At 33.9% G+C, this 26,709-nt stretch overlaps 1 protein-coding gene across 1 annotated transcript in view; it reads right to left on the reverse strand.

Annotated features, from left to right (window-relative positions):
* Tbc1d22 (TBC1 domain family member 22) overlaps window positions 1-26,709 on the reverse strand; it is a 443,277-nt gene that overhangs the window by 335,075 nt on the left and 81,493 nt on the right. The window lies entirely within an intron of this gene.

Consider the following 26,709-nt stretch of genomic DNA (forward strand, 5'->3'; position numbering starts at 1 on the left):
TCTTGAAAGATTGTTTCCAAAAGACACGGCATACCGATGGATGAAATAGTGAAATCTTATCATCTTGGATAGATGGTCAACATCAAAAAGATGTCCCTTTTGAGTTTTTCAGTTATTCAAGCTAAGGTTCTTAGTTTGCATTGAGACTCAATTAAAAGATGATTTTACATTGAATTTTGTCAAACAAATAAAGGTTTGTTTGACAAATTTAAACAGATTTTCTGTACATAATATAAAATTCACTGGAGAAGCTGCCAGTGCAAATCAATTCTCTCCTTTGGCCGTTCGCTCATGGAGAAACTAAAATCTGACAAACTGGTCGCTGATGAAACTCATAAACTGGCCAATGACTGATGCTTCGCACACGGCGCTACTGTAACCAACTTGCAATAATAATCTCATAACCTCAAAATGTCATACCCATAGTCTTTCCTACTTCATTCTAAGCCTTTTCCGTAATATCTTTACGGGAATATTCTGGCAGCCTGTAATTATACAAGCAGGAGTATTTCTCAACTTCTGCCACAAATTTTAAATTAAAAATAAGTTCACCCATCTTTAACCTAAACAGTCTCGACTTCTTATTGCTTGTTCGGTTCAGTTCAGTGCTACCAATTTTGGTAGGAAAATATGATTTTTCATCAAACCTTTTATGGGTGACTGGAAACTGGGAGACTAGAAATACATTAAGAGGGGACATGCTCAGCGTAGGTCAAAATGGAGCTTTTGTTCTATTTTCAAAGCATGATCCTGGACATACCTTAAACGTTGTAGATAATCTATTTATATAATTTTGAAGCCTTAATATCCTTTATATTTATTTTAAACATTTGATGACTGCATAAAGTATTTTTATTACATAAAATAGTATTCTTTTAAACCTCTCGCTCTAATGTTTTAGAATATAGTCATATTTCAGTACATAAATGTGCAGTGGTGCTATGATTTTTTACGGATAATTAGGCTTCAAAATTATATAAATAGATTATCTACAACGTTTAAGGAATGGCCAGGATCATGCTTTGAAAATAGAAAAAAAGCTCCATTTTGACCCACGCTGAGCAAGTCCGCCCTTAACTAGATATTGGCAGGAATGTATCGTGAGCGGGGAAGGCCTTAAAGTCAAAAATATTTTTAAATACACTGATCTTTTTTACATTGCTCTACTTTCGCACATTCAACATATTATGTACACATTTTCATCAATCAATTATCTGAAGTCGAGGACCGCCTGTGTTACCACCGCCAAGGACCTGGATTCATATACTTACACTGGCAATTTTCAAACTTTTATTTCCTAAAAGAATAAAAATTTATAGGATAAGTATGCCCCATTATGCACTAGAGTCAACACCACAAATCTTAGAACCTAATTGAATACTGCCCCCGTTCCGCGTTGAATTTTGAATGATATATGGCTTCAGTGGCGCACCCAGGGAGGGGCCTTGGCCCCCCCCAAAAACATTGAAATTGAAAGCCAATAGATTAGACATATAAAAACACAGCAAAAATGATTTGAAATTCTCCAGCACCCTCATTAGAAAAATTTCTTAGATTGTAATTTCTAACAAAAATTTCGAAACACTAATGTCGGGTTTTTTAGAAACTCAATCTCTAATGGAAATGTCAAGAAATTCTCGGTGTCCACCCGAATTCCGGAGTGGTTTACACCAGTGGCGCAAGTGGGGGCAAGGGGCCCTGACACCCCCCAAACATGAAAATTATCAGAATGATTTTAAACATTGACATCGAAAGCCAATAAAACACAGCAAAAAAATGATTTGTAATAATTCTCCAGCATCCTTTTTAGAAAAATTTCTTAGATTTTAATTTCTAGCACAAAAATTTCGAAACACTAATGTCAGATTTTTTTAGAAACCGAATACTTAAGGGAACTGTCAAAAAATTCTCGGTGTCCACCCGAATTTCGGAGTGGTGTAAGTCATGGCTGGGGAGGGCTGACAGGGCTCTAGCCAGGGGGCCCGGCGTGTTGGGTTGACCAGATAAGTGAGATAAACACATCATAAATTAGCTTTAATAGTAAAAAAGTCGCCTGCGGCGCTATTACACTTCATGGCCGTGAATAGTTTCAATTACTTATATAATTGTGCAATATATTTTTTGATTATTATGTGTCGATACTCGACAGCTCCATTATTAAAGTAGATGTATTAAAAATCGCCAATAATAAGTACGCTTAATTTGAACTAAAACACAATTTGAAAAACGTTAATGTAGTGTTTCACATTGCATTTAATCTTAGCGGTAGGTAGGGGGTCCGCCAAATATCCTAGCCTGAGGGCCCGTTTCAGGATGTGGGGACCATGGTATAGGTACACCGAGTGCAATAGACAAAAGACCGATAAACGAGAAATTATGCTGTGAAGAAGAAAAAGAGTCTATGGGACTAATTTACATTCTCCTCCTTGCCCCCCCCCCCCCAATATTAAATCCTGGGTGCGCCACTGTATGGCTTCAGTTGCAGTTTCCACCGAAAATCCAGCTTCGCAAAGGTAAGTCATCACAAATGGAACCAGCAGCCTTATTTCATGTACCGCAAGTGCAATATATTGTGTCATTTTCAAGTACTTATCACTTTGGTTACTATAGATCCTTAGTTTATATTAATAGCCGTACTGAGAAACAACACGATGGTATAACGTTTCATAGTTGAAACGCAGCTTTATTTTGCTGAACAATACCCACTCTCTAAATTATTATGATTATAAGAATAAGTAAAAAAATTTTTTTTTTCCATAAATTACTATTAAAAATGTTTATTCTGGAAGTGCCAAAAGTTGGTTAGTCTCGAGATCATGTTATGGAGTACTGTACGACAACATTATTTAGGCGACAACAGGAAGTCGCGTATTGAATATTTCTCAGTGTTGTCATTTTTTGAGAAAACGAATCCCGCGAAATTAGGTTTTAAGTTTATATCAATTCTATTCTCAGTAAGTTTAGAAGTACATTAATTTATAAGTCTAATTATTGTTCAATAAATATCAATAGAAATTTTTTTTCAAATAATTTCACCTCTCAATTATTGAATTTGGAAGGAAATGTATCATTGAACCCACATTAACTGATAATATTGCTGCAGGTATTTATTAATTAAATAATTAGAACACAAATTATGACTAAATAAGTAGAAATGAAAGATATAACATATTCAATATTATATTGATGACCCAATCACATATTTTATAATTTACAAATGATGTCTTTATATCGTATTTTTAGTAAAATTGTTGTAGAAACACATACTGTGAAAATAATTTTCTATAACTTAAATTATATCCACCTAACATAAATTTTAAAACAATATGTACCTACTTATCGGTTTAAAAATACAAGGACAATTCATTAACTAACTAATGATCATTTATACGTCTAAAAATATTGATAAAATAGATTACGATACACATAAATTTATAATATACAAACATAATTACCAGCATTTGGGGAAATATTTCTAGTATTACAACACTGAATTTTGACATACCTGACATGACAGGAACCCGTAATATGGGCTTGTTTAAAGTATTGTATAGGCTCGCCTTTTAAATACGACTCTTTTTCTTCTTCGCAATAAATCAAAAGTTTACTGATAATAATTCGAACATCATTTCGTATTGTTTTAGACATCTTTTGAATATAAAAAGCTTCAAATTAGGTAAATAGAAAGATGCGTCCAATACGAAGTGTCAAAAATGTAATGAATAATTTGGGGCGTTCCTTATTTGAAACCGGAAGTTCGATTAGCTGTACTGGAGTGGATTGTAGTTCACAGATTTGCCACGTAGCCAAGATGAAGTTGCCGGACAATAATTGCAATTATTTGAAAGTTTGACATGACCTAATCAGGCTAATTTCTTTGTGCCCATGTTCTATAATAAAATTATATTGGATGGATGATTTTGAATTTTTTTTTGCATACGTACCTAAATTATCGACTTACCAATTTTTGACACCAGCGATATAGACATTTCACATTTTTTTTTCGATTATCAGGATTTATCGTTATCCGGACTATGTTCATCGCCAATTAGTTCGGATAACTGATGTCTTACTTTACTACTAGTGTGTTTAATAAAAATCTTATTTTTGACCAAACTGTTTTCGAAGATAAATCAACAATGTTCGAAATCAGCTGCAAATATGAGATTAGCAGGTGCTTCAACAATACATCCTAGACCTCCACAGCGGCAACACTTACCCTCATTATACCCTTATTATAGTTTAATATTTTTTATCAATACCGAGTGCATTTTAGTTCCCTAGGTCTCAATCAAGCTCAATCTAAATAAATCAATTAGAACACACTCTTAATATTATATTCTTTTTAATACCATAACTGTGGATAATGGTCCCCACAAGAGGGGGACTAACAGGGCTCTAGCCTGGGGGTCCGGCGTGACCAGTTAAATGAGGTAAACACACCACATATTTGCTCTAATAGAAAAAAAAGTCGCCTTCGGAACTATTTCACGAGTAGACTTTTTAGTGTTTCCTGACTAATGAAAATGTCTTTATCCAATATGGCGAAAGGTCGCATATTACTTGGCTATCGCAAAAGTGTGCAGCGATCAGCACTTCATAATATGATGCCGAATGCTGATGATTCTAGTGGATTTATTTAAAAATACACCTAATACCATTTGGGCAACACTCTGCCCTATCCTTGGCCCACCAAACATCATGGCCACGGGGCCTGCTACATGATGTGGGGGCCATGCTGTGGATCCAAGCCTTTCCTAGATAATTAATTATGTCTGACTACCTTAATTTTGGCTTTATTGTCCTATCGGGTCACTTCCAATCTTGCAGATGGTGAATTAAAATCTCTTAATGCATAAATGATAACTACGCAATATACTGCCATCTATCAGTGAAAGGCAGAATTAATTACATAAACTGCTTACTGGGGTGTGGAAACATTTTTTTCTTTATATTAATATATTATTTTATTTGACCTTTTTGAGACATTGCAACACCCCATTGTATTTAGTGGTAGTGGTGTGGAATCCACCAGAGGGAATATGAGTTGGGGAAGCAACCATACGTATCAACTCTGTGGAAGGAGTCATGACAATACAGATTTCATGCAAGCTACATTATCCATAAAATTCCAGTTTAAAAGCACTCATACCAGGAGCATACTGCCATATATGTGTAGACATTAAAAGCTTTTTTTTTCATAAATCTCAGGTCATCCAAAAGTTTATTCCATGCTTGAGGAAATCTGCCTTCATCTCCTAAGGAGAATTTTAGATAGCGTTACCTTGGAAGCTCTTAAAAAACGCAGTCTTTTATTTTGTAACCAAACCACACCAGCGCATCTATTCTATACACAAGATTGCTATCGAGAGTAGTTTTTCATATCTTTGTATCAAAGTATTATGATTGTTACAATAAGTGAGCCGTCAAAACTGTCTATCTCGCTCTAAAATTTAGCACAGCCAAACAGAGGTGCTGTTTAAACATAGCACAATAAGTTAGTTGTAATTGTTACAACAAGTGCTAATACTTGATACATAACTACCCTCAATAACAGTCTTGTGTATGGAATAAATGCGCTGGTGTGGTTTGGTGAGCAATTTACTTCAATCTTGTCCAAGTTTGATCTTATTCGTAAGCTGATATGAACGTCACAAGGATGGTGCGAAATATTGATATTGGATGGATTATACTAGCCCTTTTTTTGGTGAATGGCAGTACAAATGACACATTGTTTATTTGGTAAGTTAATTGAGTCAGTATTTAGAACTCCATTTTACGTTGGCTGTGGAGCCCACATACCTCCGTATGTGGGCACTTGTAAATATATATATCGTCACTGTTCTGGCAGAAGACACTAATTCGAAAAAATTACATATTGAGTTAGTTATACCAAAATGTTCCTTATTTCAAACTTTACCGTCTGGAAACCTTCTTAATAAATAAAGTCTTTATTTTAAAGTCATCCTTTTTACGATTACTTAATAAACTCACATGATAGACCATTTCAAACATTTTAACAACTTCATAGTCAAATTACTCAAAACTAGTATTCTCCAGTTAGTGTGTTCTGCCAGAACAGAGACGATATGTTGTATCAATGTTAAATATTACCTAGGATTACTGTTAAGTTAGTGACGGAGAAGCGTGCGGGGCGAAATCTGTCCATGTCAACCCTGTTCTAAATTAATTAATGTGTCGCTGTATTTAAAGTGTTATTTTGTTCAATATAGCGACTTGATCCTTATAAGTTCTTGTTATTTCAAACCTTTGTTCTTCCAAATCATTTGAGTCGGTCTAAGTTAGAGAAAAACTACCTGGCGCTCATCCAAAAGGATAGAGTTCGCCTCAAGGGTCGATAAAACATGCAACACTCATTCCAGACTCCTTTAGAGTCTGGGAATCCACACCATGGAAACTAATTCCTAGCGTGGATTTCACTGCTTTGGACAGAGCGCGGAGCCACCACCTGAGAGAGAACCTCATGCTCTGCATCACATAGTGATATCCAATAAGGTAGGTGTTTCGGAGAGCAGACAAGGAACTATGTGTTAATAATAATCTAATAATTCTATAGTGAACACGTAACTCGACATGTTATATTACATTGGCCATTTTCTATTTGGCAAGTCTTGATTATATTGTCACTGTACAGGCCAATTGGCGTAACCCTCAAATATCAATTCAGGAAGTGAAAAAAACTATGGGCATTGGATTTACTTATTATTTTATTACAAATTGAGAATTTACTTTTATTAACACACCGGTGGCTTGCGCTTAGGGGTTACAGCATTTTGTTTGAATATTTTTAGTCAAGTTACAAATGGCTACAAAAATAGTTTTGAAATATTTTTTTGGGATTTATGATACTTGGCCAGTTCGTGTACGAGTATGCAATAAGTCCATTGCCATAAAAATGTCTTTATTATTGGCCTGTACAGTGATGATAACATCCAAAATACATTCTATTAGATTTTATTTTTGCTAAAAAATTAGCAGCTTTCCGGCAATCGCCATATTAACTGCAATGAATAATAATAAAAAAAATGAAACACCAATGGTAAGATAAGATTGTTTATTAAAATTTCAAATACTTAACTGCTAAAATAAATTGTAGGTTACAATAAACATTAATTAATACCGATGGGTGTTACAATAAATTATTTGAACATGTGAAGTTTCCGCTCGGCCATCTTAGGCGTATGTTTTCTTGTTGCATGGCCAGTAGATATAATTACCCACAAATTATAAATGACATCTTAATATAATATTATATAATTTTGCATACCTACTCATGAGAAAAAAGAATAAGCTAAAATTTTGTCTCAACATATTTTGACAATACACTGGAAATTTAAAACATTTCATAACACAGCTTGACTTGAACACTGAGGATAATATTATAATATACATTTTGATTTATATATGTAGTTATTACATCAATACAATAATAACAAAATCAAGGGAGCCGGATTAAAGAGTTTATGATACACATGAAGTATTTTGGAAAAACAGAATCAAGGAAAATATAAGAAAAAATGGGTGGGAACTTTGAAATGAATAGCCTCATTCGTGGTGACACAATAAATGTCATAAATTTCCATTAATATAAATTGTCCAGGTAATTTGTGATGGTATAAAATCAAATCAATAAGGTAATTTTCGTGGTTAATTCATGAACCCAATGCAATTCTCAAGTCGCAAATCATGTGGACTCAAAACAAAAATACTGTCCAATACAAACAAATAATACTGTCCACGGGAAGCAGCGGGGCAGACAGATCATTCAGATCGATTAGGTGGGCTACAAAACCCAGACTGCTACATCATTTTAATTATCGGTCTTACTATTGATTGGAATCTTTTGCCAATTGCTCCAATGCGAATGTAAAAAATATGTATATATGCTATGATACTTTTTGAAATAATGACAGGCAAATTCTGCACTACTTTTATACTGACATGAGCAGCGTGAGAGTATCTGGTGTGTTTGAGGAATGCCTCGTAAACCACGCCGCGTCCTGTGGGTTTTCTCACCGAGGGATAAAAGTGACAGTCGGCACCAAAATTAGCCTGAAACGGTTTACCAGATATTCTAATAATTGAATTTAAGAATTTTAAAGTCTTTTATTAGCCATATAAAGCAAAACTATTGGAATCAATAAGTAATAATATGGCAACAATTTACATCTACAACTTGTAGGTTATAGTTGAGATTGAAGGGAATGGGAAGTAAAGGTGCTTTTTAACGATCAGTTTTATGATACTTATCTTTTCTGGTCATGGAAATATTTTTCCACAAAGTATATTATAAGCATCTGATCGTATCCGTTCATACCATACACTTACACTTACAAATTTAGTGAAAATATATTTTCATGATCAAAAATCATAAGTTTAGTATGGCACACGGATCTAAACCGTATACGGTTTCAGTCCATGGATGGCCTCTTAGAGTGAACTTTTACTTTACAAAATATTAATTCTTCCATATCGACTTTTTAATCTGAAACCAGCTAACTGCACTTTTGACTAAAAATGAAATTTTGATGGCATTTTATTATAAATCATGTTTTCTATGCTCACACAAAATTTCAAATTCCTAAACATATGAATAAATGCGTTAATCGTTCTTCAAATAAAACAGCCAACTGCAGGTGCCAAATTTCCAATATCGAATAACTCCGCTCTTTATATAAATTTTCTTTATATATAAAAGGGAAGCAAAACTAGTGTATTAATTCATAATATATATAATAATTCATCAAATTTGTAAAATTCCAAGTGTATTTACGGAATTTATTGTTCAATTCCGAGCGATAGTTAAAAATTATGGAGTTAGCCAGTTCGCAGATTAAACAGTCGATATGCCATCAAAAAGAGCATCCAGCCGTAAAACCGTTTCAGGAGTTATAAATATATACGAAATTTGTATTACTTTTTACAAAACATTATTAGACGAAATATTAATTTTAAAAAACTCATTACTTTAAATTTAACCCATTCGTCTAACCTTTTTTCATATCATACAACTGTATTTTACAGTAGGAAATAAGTTTGCTTTAGTAATACAGGTAACCCTCGTTCATCGCGACCTCGGCAAGTGCAAATTCGTTTGGCAGCAACCACCCCACAATATTGCAATCTATTTTTTTTAAATTATTATTGTTTCCTCCTGCACTTATTTTGACATTGGCAGATTACTAGACATTAATAAATTATTGACAACTTTTAAGTGCAGACAGACCAAGCAGTGCCAACTATGGAATTCAATCCCGAGCCAAAATTCTGATCCCGGGATTTCGGGATTACAATTTGACAATCCCGGGACTGGTCCCGGGATTGTCTTTTTTTCCATTGTTAATACAAAATTTTTATATTTACAAATAACATTGATAAAATCGGTCAAAAATAAATCTAGTATAATTTATACTATTTAAGACATTTATTGTTAATATTGTATACTTTCAATCTTGGAAATACACAAGTTTAATGGAGTAAATAATATTGTAATATAAATAATAATGTGAATTTAATAGGAGTTTGCTGTTTCTGATAGTAAAGACTTAATGAATGGATTAGCGAGATTTAAAATAGTAAAGCAAATAATCATGGCGTACTTATGGCCTTTCCGCTTCATAAATCTAATTAGTCAGCCAAATATGAAACTGCCGTAAAACGTATGATATCATGGTGGAATTACTTTGTTAGAAGTGCGAAGCATTGTTTTTTGCAATCTTTCCATTTTTATAAATTATGTGAAAAAATAAAATGAATCGACAACCTACACATGGGTATCAATCAAACTTCATTTAAACTCAGTTTATTTCTAAAAATATAATTTATTAAAAGTATTTTTTCTGTTATATTTTCGCTTTTATTTCATTTTCCATAAAAATTGATAAAAAAAATTAATCCCGAAATCCCGGGATTATGTTTATCAATCCCGGGATTCATAGGTATCGAAAATAGCTCGGGATCCCGGGATTGGAATCCCTAGTGCCAACTATTTAAATTCATTTTTATTGTAAAGTTATTTTACTTTTATTTTTTGTAAAACAGTTTTGTGTATTAATAAAGTGTTTTCATATTTTAAATTACTTTGCTTTTCAAATCCTCTGTTGATGGGGAAATTTCGCTTATCGAGACCGTCCAAAATTTATCACGGCGATGAACAGGGGGTTATCTGTACTTTAAATTTATTCAATTCTTTCCTGACCCGACGTTACACCAACACAAAAAAGTTCATTTTGTACAATTTAGCCTTTTCAATATAGTGAGTAAAATTCCCAGTCCCACAATTGATTTTATAAACAATTAGGTTTTTAAATATTCTGAATATAGTTATATAATATCATTATTAAATATATCTCTACATTGTTTCATAAAATAATCTAGCAGTAATAATCCAACAGTAGGTACATTTCTAATTTAATTCTTTTTCTTTTAGTCACATACTAATAACGTAACTATTTCTAAAAGATTCACCAATACAGCGGTGTCTTTGGGTGTTAATTCTTCGGTAGACAGCCGTTATTCAATAGGTAATTAAATTTAATATTAAAAAATGTAACTAATTCTATAAAATTGGCGGTGTCGTTGTGATATCTGATAGCCGACATAATGCCTGAAAAGAAAATCAAACCAATACTAATTTTGTATATTGAAACAAAGAAAAAAAAAATTATCGATATAATACACCCGATCCTCTTTTTGCACGGTTTCGAAATAACACGGTTTAAAAAAGTAGTGATTATTTTTTTCGCTTTAATACGGTTTGAAAGAATAAATATACGCATGTATGTACATATTAATCAAGAAATTGCGTTGCAATGGACCGCACGCCACTGGTGCATACATATGTTGTCACCGGATGCCGCCCAGATATACATAGGTACGTACATACATGGCGCCACTAGTCAGTCACTTCGGGTTCGATACGAGAGACGTGCCGCGTGCTTCGGAGTCAGCGTCATTAAATATTTCCAGCGATGAGTGATTTTTCGCCAGCGGAAAACAGCAGTAAACGGGCACGTTTATTGTCAAGTAGTGACACTTAATGAATATATTTCTCTCTGCTAAATTTAATTTAATTCGAAAACTATGTATTTTTATGTAAGCGTAAATAATAAATAAATTCGATTTATTTTTGAGTTTTTCGAGATTTTGAGAGAGAAAGAATTTCGTATTTTGAGTTGATTGTAATGGAACCCATCTACCATTTTTGTATGGACACCTTATCTTTTTTTGCACGGTAGTCTTTGGAACGTATCCCCGTGCAAAAAGAGGATCGGGTGTACATTGTCCCCGCTCAGGCAGTCGTTAAAAGGACATGGGTTATGACTGGTAAAGATTACATATTCTAAACCTTGATTAAACTCATACAGTTCACTTCAAGTCGGCGACAAAATTTTGTTTTAAACTAAAAACATATTGAAAGAGTCTGACTTGCCTGATCGACAACAATGTAAAATGAATCACTAAAATTAATTGTTTATGTCCAAGTGCCACCCGGTCGTTGAAGCTGCGAGACTTCTCTACAGGGAAGTGTCTCAGCGATGGTAGTCATCATATTCGTTGCTACTGTCCGAATTAGACTCGACCCTGCACGTGGCTCCGCAGAACACATCTGTTGGAACGAGTCCTGAAATAATTAAAACAATCTTTAGAAAAAAATGCCTGTATTATGATACTGTCTGTACAAAATTACATCAACTTCGAAAAGTGCACACTTAAGTTCAGTCATACTTATTTATTTATATTGAATTAAGCATACAAATTGCAGATGGCGCTGGGTATCAATTCCGCAACTCTTGATCGGTGTATTGTCTGAACACTTGCCAAATACGTTTTGCAGTCAAGGCTTCAGTCAAGGAACCGGACGTACTAGAATAGGATTTATTTAACTCGCGACGAATTGGAAACGTCGCCAGAATTGTCCTAGAAAAAGGGCGAATCTGGCAAAATAGACATCTATGGTTATGATATAGCTATTTAGAAAATAACCTCACATAAATTCAAAACCATATATTATTACACTGTAAAACAAGATTGAATAAAATGGACATAATGCTTTTCAATAACAAATTTTAATATTTATTACAAACGATAATTTGAATTCATTAATACAATTCAACCAAAAACAACAGAGTAGACAGTAATGCTTCCAATACATTATCATCACCTTATGTGCTTATGTGTAAAATTAAGTCTATGGTTTTGTCATTCTGTAGAATATTTTGAATGATCACTCTCTCTATAAATTCAATGAGAGAGAGTGCCAAATCTAATGAATTAGTATTTTGAATTATTATGCATAATTCATGCTAATTTCAATTAATTTTAATAGTTTCTACGTGTGCGTACGTTAAAATAACTTGCGATATTGCATCCATAGATAATATTTTAAACGGAACCATAGATAATAGACGTTAACAGCAGACATATAAAATAATTTAATAGAAATTCCACGGAGAAAACCACTAAAAACAAAAAACGCAAGTCGAAAATGTGTAGGCCTGCAGATTATAGAAAAAACGTTCACTGACTAGTGCAGTTCATGATGAAGCGCGATACACTTGAGGTGACCGCATTGTTGTAATGGTGATTTCGGCAGTTTTTGTTAAATTAACAAACAATGTTCGTTTAAAGGTTCAAAATGTACTACGGGATGGGATAATCAGTCTGATATCATTTTAAATACCATGAAAAACGACATTACACATTTTTTCCCGTAACGGCAACTTAATGTGACAGCACGTAACGTGATGATAATGTATTTGAAGCATAAGTAACATTGTGTTAGGAAATTTGTACGTATGCAGTTCGCTGTATCACACATCACTGTAAAATGTTGTAAGTATCAGAAATATATGGTCGTATATTAAAGACCGTCCAACCTCTTTGGGTCGTATAGTACTGAGATAAAATTCATGTCTAAATAAAACACGGTTCTTGTCTGCTGATATACTGGATTATTTGTTAGGTTAGGTTAGGTTGCAAAGATAGAGTAAGCACTGGCGGCTTCTTGCTTAGGTCATTCGGTCATTGACCTGCCAAAATAAATACCTTACAATCGACATAATAATATTAATAATATGTGCAATGTCATATATAATAATATTAATAATAATCAGTGGATTTGAAATTATAGGGCGCGCGATATTGTGTCGACCCAGTCTATTGGGTTTTTTTTTGTTTGGGCGATAATTCCCCGAACAAAAATATTGTGTTCGCCGGCAGTCTGAAAATTGACCCAAATTGAATATTTTTATAAAATTTTCTCTCTCGTTTCTCATACATAAAACAGAGATCGATATAACACAAAATACGATCGAAGCTTGTAACGGTGCGTGAATTACTGTAATATCGGCAATGCCCGAGTGTGAGACAAAAGATTTTTTCACCTAATTAAATGAAACAGAATGATAACACTGACTAGATAATTGGTCTCAAGACGCAACTGTGTATGCGGTTCGGATTCGTTGACAGGTTTTGACGAATGCCTTTGGTTATTTTAATCATATGTAAGGAGTTTTTGGTGCAATTATTGCATATACACACAACGTTTGGTTTTTAGTGATTTATAACATTTTTGTGAAGCAGTTAGTACGCACGCAGTAGCAATTGAAGTCTGTGATACAATTATAATGGAAATGGAAGCACGATTCGCATCCAACGATCATCTCATTATATCCGATTTGTTCAATAAAGAAAATTACACTGATTTTAAAAATAATTTTCCCACACGTCAAGTAAATTTGGTAAAACTGTTTGAAGAAATAAACATAATCAAGTTAAAAAATGAATTATTGGTGTTTTATCAACGAGATGATTTGCATGGTGCTAATAGTGCAGTTTCTCTTCTACATTTTTTACTCAGCAATAATTTCAACGAAACATTTTCCGAGTCGATCAAAGTTCTCCAATTTATTTGCGTCATACCAATGACAACAGTTGAAAGTGAAAGATGTTTTTCCACTCTCAAAATAATAAAAACCTTTCTACGCAATAGGGCCAGGATAGACTGACCGCTCTTGCAATGCTCAGTATTGAAAAAAAATATGTGGGAAAAATAGACAATTTTTATAATCGTGTGATTGATGATTTTTCAAAAAACAAAGAAAGAAAAGTGGACCTAATTTACAAAAAATTATAACGCGTTGTGTGCAATTTCGGTTAACGATGGGTTGGCGTTATGAAAAACGGACATTTTTTGAAGGGTAAGTAGGTACCTACCTATAACAATTTCTAGCATTTATTCTATAATGTATAAAAAGTCAATTTGCAATACGTCTTTTCAGTATACAACGAAAAAGTAAATTAAAATAATATATTCAAAATTGACCTGCTAGCTTATTCCGGATTAAGCCGCCAATGAGAGTAAGCATTATATCTGTTTGATGGATAATACTCTTTTTCTTTTGACCATGTCCGATCCTAACAGGATTATATGGGCGTCCACAGGGTGAAAGTTTGTATTAACAGAATTTTGTTTTTACGGGAAATGGGTGTTAGCCACTTGCTCAACCTACTAGGTCCATACTTTTGACTCAAAACACAAATTGTATGGATCAGAACCAAACTTGTCCAACCCACAAAAATGAATAAAACTGAGTTAGACATCTCGTAATCCTAATAGTGATTTAAACATTCATTTTTTGTCAGATTCAAATATGACTATCACTAAAAATTGTTGTCTTATGACACTACCATCTACAGTAATTTCTTGCAATCACATAAAACAATTCATTAAGAGTGCCATATTTGTCTATTCCACATAAAAATGGCGGACAAGTCTGACAATCATGAATTTCTGGAAGAAACAGATGAATATTTTTCAACAGATAACAGTGAATACAAGCCTTCAAGTGATTCATCTGATACATAATAAGGCATTTTGCTGAAACAATATTTAGTTTTTTTTCAATGAATATAACACTAATTATCTCAGAACTGAATAATTGTGGGTTGGACAAGTCTGGGTTTGGTCCACACAATTAGAAAATAATGTATGTATTTGACAGACCCGGGATTCGAACCTGGGACCTACGACATCATTATAAGCTGACGCTTAAGCCACTCGGCCATTGTGGGCGGTGTGACGGATTATTAGGTGTAATCACAAAACTGCTGCAAGGCACCTTATTTCTTGAATTGCCATTTTTACAACTGAATGGATCCTACGATAATATGTACCAATACCTTCGCAATATATAAAATAATAACATATCAATTATTCTCGCAATACGAGTACAATTGGGATAGTTTTTCACTTTTGGTTTCGACAGTCAATCGTTGTTAATACACTACACTTATTCGCCATACTCGTGAGTTCCACGATACTATTTTGCATGGGTACTTTCGTTGACGCGTGTTGTCGATAGCACTCTACAAATACGTCACAATCACGTCACATCACAAAGAAATTGTTACCCAGTTCATCTATTCTATACGCAAGGCGGCTATCGAGGGTAGTTTATCATAATATGTATGTATTGAGGTATTATAATTGTCACAATAAGTTAGCTGTCTAAACTATCAAAACTGTCTATCTCGCTTTAAAAATTAACACACCCAAGGGAGCTGTCTAAACCATCAAAACTGTCTATCTCGCTTTAAAAATTAACACACCCAAGGGAGGTGCTGTTAAAACATACCACTTATTATAACAATTATAACTAACTTATTGTAACAATTAGCCACCTTAATACATAAATATGATAAACTATCGTCAATAGCCACCGATAGCAGCCTTGTGTTAGAAGATGCGCTGGTTAGTTTTTAAAATTCAGTTAAACCCCGCCAAAACAAAGCCATAATAAACAAAAAAATATCATTGCTAAAGGGTAACACTATGAATGATTAGGAAAGATAAGGCAATAGAGGGTTTTGTCCAAATACACATGCTCCTGGTATGCAATTTGATACCTTAAAAAAGTCAAAAGCATGTCTATCTAGGGCTGAAAGGTCATCGCAGGCGAGCTGCAGGTACATTTTATTCACATACGTTCCAACAATGTAAGTTTGGCGCAATAAGACAAACATAATAATACACTTTTCCCATAACAATTATCATCAATTATTGTAATTCTACGCAACAGTGGTAAAGGTTGAAATAGGCTGAGATCCAATGACATTATTAATGGACAACGCACTCAATACAGTAGCTAGCAAGTAAATTCGCTCATAGCGACATTCGCACATGTATAGGTAGATGTCACGCAATTTCCATTATGCGATATCACGCATCGGGAATTTATAGCAATATCACTTTTATTGTAATGCCATTAGAACAGTGTTTCTAGTGTCAATGTTCATTTGAGCGAACCCGTTCGAACCGAACCATTGCGCAGACCCGACAAAAAGCATCGGGAATTTATTTATTAGCATTAGAGCTAAGGGAGTGTTAGAACAGATTATGCCATTCGGCAGACCCGACAAAAAAGTGAGTCATTTTTTTTCCAGATGCTTCGTCCATATTAATGTCATTGCTGAGATCAGACAAAAATAGAGCATGCTAGACTGTGTCAAACAAACTTATTTGTTTTCATTGAACTAATAATACAAATTACAGATTGTATAAGTTTTTAAAATTCAATTTAGGTGGGATAACCTAAACAAAGGTAGGCGGCTGTCAACATCTCACATATATAATACACAAACACTTATTTGTTTACCAATTGAACTAAGAATGCAAATAATTGATTGTATTTGTTAGCTGTTTTTAAACAATTAACTAATTAATTAAACCACAATAGAAAAATATTCATTTATGAAATATTTAAAATGACCTATGATTTAATGACAAATATATTATAGATATTTTACACTTACAATAATATTTGTTTAGCTTAAATTCATTATGGTTTGGTGCCAGGGTTTAATTGAATATTAAAACTAACCAGCACCATCTGTAAATTGTATTCGTAGTTCAATAAAAATAAGTAAGTATGACTGACAAAGTTCAGTGTGCACTATTTATGTCAGATCTCCATAGTCTATGTTCACTTTTCGCCGTATCAGTAGACTCCCGATTATCCAGGCTAATGGTGGGGAGAGGCATCACGGATAGACGAATAACACAGATAATCCGCACTATGGTTTTTTTTTTTAAATATCACATAATATACACTTCTAAAGCAGACAATATTATTTTAACATGTTTAACCCATTGCAGACAGGATTAATTTTTCAGGATCACTTAAAAAGGCACACTGATTACTAAAATTCAATTCAGATAAATCTTTTAAATGTTTATAGGTTTTGAATTTTTCTATTAAGTATTTACATTTTAAGTAAACTTTGTGTATAAGTGGAATAAAAAAAAATGTCAAATATAGTTTTTTTGGGTTTTTTTAGCCTTTTTTTATACAAAATGACATAGATAAAATGTCCAAGATAGAAGTAAATAATAAAAGGAAGATATGCTAAAACTGGAGCTAAATATAATACTCTTAAAGTTGTTTATAAGATGGAGGGCCATTTTGTTTTTTGCTGTCTCAAACAATCATACCTAGCGAACTGATCATTATTTTGACAAATTTAAATAAAAATAGATTTTATAAATCAAATATTTCTAAAAAAATATATTGGACTGTATATAACTAACATCATAAAATGATAGCTACATATATTATTAAGTAATTTCAACTTTTAAAAAAATCAAAATATGATTAAAATTTTTTGAATTTCATCATGTCCTGCATCCTGTAACACCATCGCCAAATTGCGCCGATAGGGTGCGTTGGGTTAATACTCTTTATTAAATGAGAAAATCTGTGATTTTAATTTGTTTGCATTAGTTTTCCTAAGCAATGGTTCATGTTTACGAAAGCGAGTGATTTTTTTAAAATTAAATTCATGCACGGATAATCCCTGCAAACAGGATAATCTGCAAACCGGATAATCCGCTCACGGATAATCGGTAGTTTACTGTAATATTTAATTTCTAATAATTCGGAATAAAGACACGTGTTTATACCATTACCATGGTAGAACAGGCAATCAAGTGCTCTTGAAAGTTGCATTGGTAGTGGCCCAGGGGCCCGATTTCCTAACTATCGTCTCGTGTGGCACCAGACGACATGACGTAATTGTGACGTCAGCCAATACATGCCGCCCGCTCGAGCGTGTATTGGCTGACGTCACAATTACGTCATGTCGTCTGGTGCCACACGAGACGATAGTTAGGAAATCGGGCTGCAGGGACAACCTAAAATGCGATTCCTGTTCATATTCATTTGTTCAAGGTCAATCCTCGGTGAGATGCAACATTTTCATTTACCCTAAAACGCCGCACCGTAAATATTCTAAAAGCTGGAAAGTCGACTGGCGTAGAAACCAAATCAGAATGGTTTGATTTTCGAATCGCTTTCAAACTCCCAGAGGACATGTCAATCTGCAATTCGCTATATTAGCAAGCAAGCGCAATCAAATAGACAATCAAAGGAGGCTCTGTTCCGAAAAACCGTAATGTCCCCCGATTCAATATTTTTAATGGTAAACAACAAGTAAGTGGTTCATGCAATTGCTGTTTCGAAAGATAATATTTTTTCACACCGTTTTGATTTTTAAAGTTGAGCCTTAAGACCAAAGAAACTTATCCCAATTTTAAGTTACGTGGACTTAAAATAACATTATTATGTTAAGTGACAAATAGACTTATCAAAAAAATCAACAGGAATACCGGAAACTTAAAAAGCTGTAAGTGCGAGAAATTATGAAAATGGTTTTATTTAGGAAATGGATATCATGTGCCAAGGCCAATGTCCTATAGAAGGGTACAAGTGCCACTGATGCCATAGCACTTACACCCTTTTAAGTTTCCGGTATTCAGATATCACTGATACATAGTTCAATATGTATCTCCTAAAAAGACTTTCCTTCTTTTTGTCAGTGGAATGTAATTTACTTGTTTGGTGTCTCTTAGAAAGTAGAAAAAATGAGGTTATGTTTCTTTGTTCCTGAGGGGCGGAAATGGTAAAATAAACACATTTATTTAAAGCTGATAAATATAAGAAAATTGGATGTATTATCACATTTGTTTGTATGATTTTAAAGCCAATAGATGTTCAATACAATACTTTCATGTGTTTATGGCAGGTTTCGTAATATTATATTCAATGTGTGGACTTTGCGGTTTTCAAGAATATACACCTCAGTTGGCCATTAAACTTACGTTAATCGCGCGCAACGCATGATTTGCAGCAAGCACACGCACGTCTGACTGGAATCTGCATCGACTATTGGCGGAAAACGGGCCGTATTGTACCAACATCGGGTGAAGCGGTTTCCCCACCAGGCACACCACTGATCCTCCGTAGTACTCTCCTGCGGCGGTTATGTGATATACTGGATCTCCCCAATTGTAGCTAAGCAAAAAAAAAAAAACATGAATTTCCAACACAATCATACAGTTGGCATTGGAAAGATGAATGATGATTGCAAGTCGCAATATTAGTGTCATATTCAGAAACTTCTATGTATGCCGTATTACATTTCACTGTGGAATGTTATATCGGAAATATATTTGATCATATAGTACTGACATAAAATTCATGTCTTAATGTCGGCTCACACTGTGCAGGAGGCCAGCAGCAAACAAATTTTGAAAATAGCCGATATACTGCGTAGAACTTCTCGGTCCTTCCCCGTTCGGAAATATGAGGCCGTATATTAAAGACCGTCCAACGTCTTTGGGTCGTATACTACTGACATAAAATAAAATTCATGTCTTCTCGGTTTACATTTTACAGGAAACCAGCAGCAAACAAATTTTGAAAATAGCCGATATACTGGATTATTTTCATTTTTTTCACAGACTAGTTCAGATGCTCCATACAACTCGAGCACCTTTTCTACCTTCTTACGTTCTTACGATGAGGGAAAGATCTGCTTCGCTTAGGGGTGGAAAAGGAATAACTCAATCACGCAATTAAATTAATTAATTTATTCCAATTCAAAAAACACATGTTTATTGGAGCACCAATCTACAATAGTCAGAAATGATCTCTTGGACGAGAGGGTGAACGCTGTCGTGGACCCCACTGATGGTGCTACAGATTTCATGGATGAAAATGCTTGTTCACATCTGTATGTTGATCCAAAGCAACATATATAACTTTAAAAAAAGCTCTGGGAAATGTTCACAGGGTAATGAACACCAGAAATTAATTATGTCAGAAGCATTTTGATCTGGATAAAGCTCATCAAATTTCATTTTCAATAATTAATATGTTTTTAAATCAATATCTTAATTTTTTCAATATATTTGAATTGCTATTATCCGCAGCACATTCATTCTGCTCTTTCAAGTGTAGAAATTGACTCAAATCCTCATGTTCTAACCGAGAGATGAACAGTTTTAATTTCATTTTAAATGAACTGATGCTATTTACCAAGCTCGGAAATTATTTATTCTTGCTTTATAGTTTTTAAATTTAGATCATTGAGATGGCTAGAAATCTCTACTAAAAAATGCCAAATCAAATAGCCAGTTGTTTTCAACTAATAGGGTTCTTTCATCAGGTACCTAGTTCATTTTCCTGTTATAAAAAATTAGAAACAGCATTTTTCAATTTCCAAAATCTACTCAGGACCCTGTCCTCTAGAAAGACAGCCAGTGATGCCATCTTTTTCTATGCTGATTATAGCACAAAGGCATACAAATTATAGTATTACTGTAAAAAATATAGTACAGGAACATTTTTCGGCTTAAATCCTTTAAAATTATAGTATTATGGCATATTTGGCGTAAAATTATAGTATTTTACATTTTCTGCAGAATCAAAATTATAGTACGTTTGGCAACACTGAAGCCAGCGCACCTCACAATGAAGGACAAGTTCACCATATTCCAAATCTAACAATTTACAGTACTCTCCGAATTCTCGTCTGTGTAATGCTCCAAAAATGGGATGAACTGATGCGTAAGAAGGCTGTACAACTTGGACTGAGTGCACTCTGGTGTTGAAAATATGAAGATGGATTCAGTTATGGCGCCTATTTCAAAAGAATTAATAGGCGCAAATATGCAATGCGCCACTTGTAATCATCCAATGCGGCAGGTTTGCTACATGCGCCACGGTTTGTGCCACCGCTGATACGGTCATCTCTTTCCGATAGAAAGATCATTTTACATGCAATCTATTAAATGTTATTGACTACTATTGACATTTATTATTGGTTAATTTAATAAAATGCAAAAACTTTTAGTACATATTCTACTTTTATTATTTAATAGATTGGACTGGTTTCTGGGGACATTTTATATAACTAAATTCGTTCACATTAACTAAAAACTGATGGAAAAATATAAAAAAGATCTCACTATCGGCAAGTCAGGTCAAGTTGAGTTTGTGGGGTCCATAACTTTTTTAGGAGAACATCTTCGTCGAGTGGTAACGTGCTCGGGATAGTCCTAACATCCACGTTACTCTTTACCATTTCTGCAGTCTTGGTCACAGGTGCCGATTTTTTAAATCTATTTCTTGTTCTTCTTGAAATTCGCTTCTACACAGAAAATAGCAACAAAATAAACGCAACATCCGACGCATATATCATGGCTGACACATCATAGCGCAGTATGGAGGTAGTTAGAGCTGACAGTTACAGGAGATAAGGGAATAGAGATGAATGTGAAATAGAGGATTTATAGCAGTGGTTGCAATCATTATCATATCGGAAGAAAAGCATCAACGTCGAAGTATCAAAGTGTCAAAGTAACCTTCAAAAAGTGTCAATACTTTCAAGTCATCATCAAACGATGCTGATTAGGGGGATTTTATACACATAAAAAATCATTAGATAAAATTTCTTTTTATTTTTAAATCAATCTACATATCTACCTAATATTGACCATTTCAGATCCTAATAAAATCATATTATGGGCCTCCATAGGGTGGAGGTTTGTATTAATAAATTTTGTTTTTATGAGAAATGGATGTCAGCCACTTACTCCACCTATTAGGTCCATACTCTGACTCATACACAAATTGAATGCTACTTGCCACACCCAGGATTCGAACCTGGGACCCACGACGCTATAGGCCGACGCTTAAGCTTAGATATGCGATTAAACAACATAGAAATTATTTTTTAAATTATCTAATTATTATTAATTATTTTGGACAAAGTGCAGTCAATAATATTATGCGTGAAGGTAGGCTCTGCGATGGGAGCCTACTATATTTCATACAATTCGATATACTGACTGAGGTTACGTGACGTAAAGTCCATATGAAAAAATATCACAATTCCTTGAGAAATAATCTGACATTTATTTACATCAGACAGATAGCGCATATTTTTAAACATTTGCAGATTGTTTTGTTATCTGTACAATACATTCCAACATATAGGATGTTGGTAAATTAAATTATTTTTATAGAATATAAAATAATCAAGTGATTATAAAATGCGTCAATATGCAATTAAAAAATATTTTTCTTAAGAGGTAGGCTATAAATAATCGCCTAGTATAGAATCTTCGCCACTGCTATAAAAAACAATCCGCCATGAGTATAGTTAGTATAGTAGATGAGATAGAAATGGGCACCACTAAACTAATCACGATTATTAATTAGTCAAAACATTCCGGAAAAAAATCGTGTAAAACCGATTATAACTGCGCTGGAGTCGACCAAATAAGTGAGATAAACACACATCACAAATTTGCTCTAATAGTAAAAAAAGTCAGCTGCGGGCGCTATTTTCCTTTAATAATGGTTATATTTAAAAATATGTGATTGTGTTATGTAATTTTTAATTGTGTCATTACTTGATAACTCCGTAATTCAAGTGGGATGTAAGTATTGAAAATACACTCATCATCATCATCATCAGCCTGAATCTATCCACTGCTGGATGAAGGCCTCTTCAAGTTGCTTCCACTTCTCTCGGTCCTGTGCATTGCGTTGCCACGTACTTCCGCAGAACTTTATCATTTCATCAATCCAGCGGCCTCTAGGTCTACCTTGTGGACGTTTTGTACTTCTTGGATACCACTGGATGACTAGATTTGTCCAACGATTGTCTCTTCTTCAAGCTATGTGCCCAGCCCATCTCCATTTAAGGCTTTTAATAAACTCTATTACATCGCAAACCCTTGTCTGCTTAAGTCTGCTTAAAAATACACTAAATACCCTTAATTTTACCGTGAACGCAATTTGGAAAACGCTACTGAAGAGTGTCACATTACCTTTAACCTTGGCGATAGTTACGGGGGCCCGACAAAGATCCTAGCCTTGGGGCCTGCTTCAGGATGTGGGGGCCATGGTCATCACAATGAACATAAAAAATGGCAGCCATTTTGTATAAAAACAACTCGAAATGGCAACTGAGCCGATATCAATATTGATTGTTGAACTTCACCATGCTTCATGAGATAATTTTTCTAAAGCCCCTTCAATTTATAGTCAAAATTGTACAAAACCCACATACCCAGACCATGGCTCCCACATCCTTAACCGGGCCCCATGCTGGAATCTTTGGCGGGCCGCCCTAACAATCTCTAAGGATAAAGGCAGTGTGATGCTCTACAGTAGCGTTTTCCAAATGGTGGACGCGGTAAAATTAATGTGTATATTTAGTGTTTTTTGTTGTATATTTTAATACCTATCCATTTGAATTAAGGAGTTGTCGAGTGTCGATACACAATTAAAATTTTTATCTTACAACCATATAATTTTAAGTAATAACATTATTATGCAGGCGACTTTTTTTACTTTTAAAGCAAATTTGTGCTGTGTTTATCTTACTTATCTGGTCGACTAGCCTCGCCGGATCCCTCCTGAGCCCGGGCCCCCAGGCTAGAGCCCTGTCAGCCCCCCCCTTGTGGGGGCCATGACTCAAGACAGTAAATAGGTAGATATTTATATAAAAGAAAACAGTAAGAATATGTGACAATCCAGAATATTAAAAACCAAAAAGTCATTTTATATAACAAATCGGTACTGTGGTGACAAACGATTACAACTGCTGTTTACATAATTACAGAACAGTAAAAACATGTTTTAAAATCAATCGGACAAGGGTTAGTTTATGAGATATTTTGATATTAAAGTAAGCGGAATTTGCATTCCAACACAAACTTCAAGTCAATTCTTTGAAAGAGGTTGAATTTTATGTATCTTGCATTTTAAGCAGATACCTATATCTTTTTGCCATATCAACTTTTTTTTACAGTTGCTGATATCTTATAAAGATACTTTGTGACCAATAAAGTTGCGGCTCTAATATTTTGCCACATCAAAGAATGTACAATAAAATTTGGAACATATTATGGAAGAAAATTTTAAAAGTGAAAAAACCGCAGTTACAACCGTTTGCCATCACAGTACCGAAATATGAAACACTAATTATGATAACTTACTTCATATTACCTGCAAAATAACAGTTTCATTCGCGCGCAAGATAAAATTTGGTTGCAATAATACATATTAATTGATAGAAACACAGATAGATAGATGTCACTCGTCAATACTTGATTAAAAAAATTATATGGAGGATTATGGCCTTTGAAAAATGAACACAAGCAGTAAACCAGGACAATAATATTGAAACTATTATATTGTCCGGAATGTCCGCACGATTATAAATAGTTAGGTATTTAAAAGTAGGTACCAACGTTTTCCAGAATATAGCAAAAATTTCAAGCTTGTTTTCACAGACTTAGTACGAATCAGTAGTACTCACTAGCAGCTAGTTTGTACAGGCTTAGAGCGGAATGCAGAAACATTTGTCATAACTAAAATTTCCTTAGCAGAAAACACTATGCAGAAACACTGTCCTTAGTTAAGATCATTTTTATTGAAAATAATACCATATTTAAAAATTCTCATTAGGTAAATTAGGTAAATTATTTTATAATTGTTAAACGATGACAAAAATATGACAACTGCATTTTATAAATGCAATAACTATAAATACAATTAATATTTAATCATAATACTCTTATGTTTCCGTTATAAGTCATTATCGTGATTCCACAGGCACAAGATTTTTTTTTAACATGGTAACACTAGCATCAAGTGTCATTCTTCATCTGGTATTTTGTATTTCTGCGGGCTGGCGTATAAAAATAAAATAATATTCTGCAAGTACATGCCAAACGAATTAACACTCTCAATATCCATATTGAGATACATTGTTAAATGAATTTGAGTGTATGGACTGTGTTATAGACATGCGAATTTATTTTGACAGCAGCTGTCAGTGGTAAATGGTAATACAGAAGGGGGCGTGTTCATAACAAAAGTAGTCTATGGTTAAGGATTCCTTAACTCTATACTCAGGATTGTCTATAGTTAAGTCATGCTTTTCGGCGACTTATCCTTAGGAACGAAATCTTAGATTGTGCATTCCGCTCTTAGTGCTAATGATTAGTACATGGCGAATTAGTAATAAGCTTGGTTCTTTTTACTGGTTCTCCGCCACCGGCCGCTGTCATCTGTCAGTGAGCGCAGTGTTGCCAACTGAACTATAATTATAGTACATTTTGATTCGCGTACTATTCGAAAAGTTACATTTTCGTCCGCGTACTATTAAAAAAGTATAGTACGTCAAAAATACCACAATTAAAAAAATGCTATTTTTTTATAGTACTTATTCCACTTTAATTAATATATTAGGACCGGTTTCGTCCGCCTCAGTGGGACATTTTCAACGTTGAAAATGTCCCACTGAGGCGGACGAAACCGGTCCTAATATATTAATTAAAGTGGAATAAGTACTATAAAAATAGCATAAATAAGATCTTAGTGTGCGATTTTAGTCAATGGACATGGTTTTGCGTTGTATACCTACTCTAAAAAACTAACGTGACAGTTAATGACGGCGGCGGAAGTTAGCATTTTTCGGTCGTAAGAGGTGTTATAATTAAGTAGGACATCGGAATTTCTCGAATTCTCCGTTATGTTTGTGACAAACAAAAAACTTTCATTTTCTCTACACGTACTATAATTTTTGCCGAATTACTATAATGGCTTGGACCGCGTACTATAATTCGATGACAAAAAGATAGCTAAAATTCAAAATGGCGACTGACAGATTACGATGACGGAGAACCAGTAAAAAGCACCGAGGCACCTAGCGGAAAAATACGAAACTTGCAATTCGCGACATTTTTTTGATATTTTACAATTTCAACTGTATTAATGAATAAATATGTATCTGAAAACATTAAAAAGACAAATATTTTTTATTTTAAGTCAAAGATAAACTTGCAATTGTAAAAAATGTAATAAAATGTGAATTTGTTGAATCGGACCGCACCCTATATTATATTTTAGGGTCAAATTTATTATTAAAATTTAGTTTATTAAGTTTTCTCAGCATCACCTATGAATTAGTCCAAAATCTCTTAGGTGATGCTTAGAAAACTTAATAAACTAAATTTTAATAATAAATACAACCATAAAATATATACATTTTATTACATTTTTTACAATTGTAAGTTTATCTTTGACTTAAAATAAAAAATATTTGTCTTTTTAATGTTTTCAGATACATATTTATTCATTAATACAGTTGAAATTGTAAAATATCAAAAAAATGTCTCAAATTGTAAGCTTCGTATTTTTCCGCTAGGTGCCTCTGGTAGGTAAAGACATCGCCTTTTCTGTAATAATGTAGTCTAATTTCAATGAAAACAAGAAAGTATGACTGACAGAGTTTAGTGTGCACTATTTATGGCGGATCTTAACAGCC

Source organism: Rhyacophila brunnea, unplaced genomic scaffold, assembly GCF_057557595.1.
Source record: "Rhyacophila brunnea isolate RB1 unplaced genomic scaffold, BYU_Rbru_1.0 scaffold_23, whole genome shotgun sequence".
Lineage (NCBI taxonomy): Eukaryota > Metazoa > Arthropoda > Insecta > Trichoptera > Rhyacophilidae > Rhyacophila > Rhyacophila brunnea.